We start from the raw sequence: 2,428 nt of genomic DNA, 5'->3' as shown, positions 1-2,428 counted from the left end.
TACAGGCCAACTCGTGTAAATTGTGTCACTGTGGGTTTTTGCACCTTAATTTATTTTATTTTGTCATTTGCAAATAAACAAAAGAAAAAAACACTCAACAATGCATATGTGTTAATTAATTGTTTTCTGGCACGTGTCTTTAGAAGCATAAGTGTGGACTTGTGCTGCCACGTGGGGATACAAGGTGCCACGTGGTGACGTTTTTCACAATAGAACAAGCTTAATCATCACTTCTTAAAACTATAACTTTGGCCCAAACAATGAGGACAATTAAATACATAGATAGGTTACTTACATTTAACGAAATATATATGTGTTAGTAACATGTTTCAATTATAAATAGTTTTCATTTGCTGGAGTAAAATTCGTCCGTAAAATGTGCTATTCCCATGCGTAAAGTCATATGTTCCTACTTTGAAATCGAAATTTAGTTTTGCTCGTTTAAATAAAAAAGTAATTGAGAATTTGAAATATAATTTGTGTTATGGCCAAAGTTATTATGTTCTGTATAAAGAACGAGGTATTTCGGTTGCGCCAAAAACAGTTCTTGCCGTGCGTAAAACAGTTCTTGACGCTGCTTCCGAGCATTTATTGCATTATTTTATTGTTTTTCAAACAACAGGCAAGTCTTTCGGTCTCTTTCATTTGCATTTCAATCGTCGGCAAATGCTCGTGGGAACGTGGGAAGTGTCTTATCTCCAGTGAACCAGGATCAGTTTTAACAGATAGTAAAACTGTAAATGCAGCGCAATTTCTTCTTTTCCCACGAGAAGGAGTTTGGATCAAAGAAAACTGCCGGCGCTCTAACTTCTCCCTGATGCTCTGCATGGGCAACTGAACTGTAAGGTGTACAGTATGTGGGCACAATGAAAGAAGAGAAGCTCAAATGAGCTCGAGTCTTACCCGAGCCCACGGTTTATATATTTCAAAAAAGAAATCGTCCTGAATCGAGTCAGCGTGTTGAGACTTCTACCTCAAGCACACCCACCTCCCCCGGCAACCACCCCTGCTTTCCTCGATCCCCATTTTTATTCTCAAATTACTAATCTGAGACCTTAGACTAACCACCATGCAACAAATCAGCTCTGATACAGAAAACAAGACACAATGTATTTTACGCTCAAACGGTGCGTAAAACGCCACGCGTTAAATTACTGGAAATATACAGAATTTGAGAGTACACTGTAAATTAAGATTTGTTGTCTTGTTTTTCTAACGTGTAAAAGCTGGGACAGTTTCTCAAATCAACAATTACTTAAATGAGGATGCTTTTTAGATTTGGGCCTTAAACCAAACCGGACTGACCTTCTCCTGTCGTGCTGGTGGCTTTATTGTGGACAAAAACAAACCACTTCAGAAGAAATGTAGCTTTGTTTTTCTAGTTGTATATTTCATACTGGATTATTTGGTATGTTTGGAAACATTAGATATCCTTTATAATTTGAATATCTTTTTGTTTGAACACTTTAGTATAGTCGCATTATAAAAAGTCATGGCGCTGGCGATCAAAACCTAAACTACTTCAGCTCTATCAGACATATACTGAGCTGTAATTCACACGAATTTATTTGGGGTTATAAATGCTGAGCTGGCGCGTGCCTGGAACAGACGTACAACACACTTACACACTAAATGTCTACAGATAAAGAGACATCAAAGGGTTTAAACTCTTTCTTGTAGGAAAAGAGGAAATGGTGCTGCATTTACAGCTTTGCAGTCTGTTAAAACTGACACTGATTCACTAAAGAAGGTGGCACAGAGAGGAGACACTTCCCACGTTCCCACGAGCATTAGCCAACAATTGAATTGCAAATAAATTAGACCAAAAGCCCTCTTGTGTTGTTTGAAAAACATTTTAAACTGATGCACTTAAATGCTCTGACAACGTGCTACGCCAAGAATTGTTTTACCCACGCCAAAATACGTAGTTCTTTACGAGGAAATAGGGACTATAGCCTTTTATTCTCAATTAAACATATTTAAACTGTCGAAACATGTTTTTAAAGAAGGAACATACATAACCTTTATTTAATAAAAAAAAAGTTTTTCAACTCCTATTTGGTTAGTTTAAATTGAACCATGACTTTTACATAAAGGCCTGTAAACATTTAATATAAAGCTGATCCGTACGACAGATAATAAAAGGCGAAAATGATGATAGGCTAGGTTTGGCAACCTGTATACATGCTTTAGTTATTCGAAGCAAGAAGTGACGTTTAAGCTTGTTCTATTGTGTGAAACGTCACCGCATGGCGCCTTTTATCGCCACGTGGCAGCACAAGTCCACACTTAATGCCACGTGCCAGAAAACAATTGATTAACAAATACATTGTTGAGTGTTTTTTTTTCTTTTATTTGCAAATGACAAAATAAAATAAATTAAGGTGCAAAAACCCACAGTGACACAATTTACACGAGTTGGCCTGTA

At 37.0% G+C, this 2,428-nt stretch overlaps 1 protein-coding gene across 1 annotated transcript in view; it reads right to left on the bottom strand.

The window, feature by feature from the left end:
* Window positions 1–2,010: 2,010 nt before the first annotated feature.
* Window positions 2,011–2,428, bottom strand: part of LOC117945684 (transcription factor HES-2-like) — a 2,123-nt gene continuing 1,705 nt past the window's right edge. The window contains exon 4 of the transcript XR_004656863.1: window positions 2,011–2,022. The gene's annotated coding sequence lies outside the window, so the exon portion shown is untranslated. The remainder of the gene's footprint in view (window positions 2,023–2,428) is intronic.

The sequence above is a fragment of the Etheostoma cragini genome, chromosome 6 (genome assembly GCF_013103735.1).
Source record: "Etheostoma cragini isolate CJK2018 chromosome 6, CSU_Ecrag_1.0, whole genome shotgun sequence".
Taxonomy (NCBI): domain Eukaryota; kingdom Metazoa; phylum Chordata; class Actinopteri; order Perciformes; family Percidae; genus Etheostoma; species Etheostoma cragini.
This window is presented reverse-complemented; position numbering and strand designations above follow the sequence as displayed.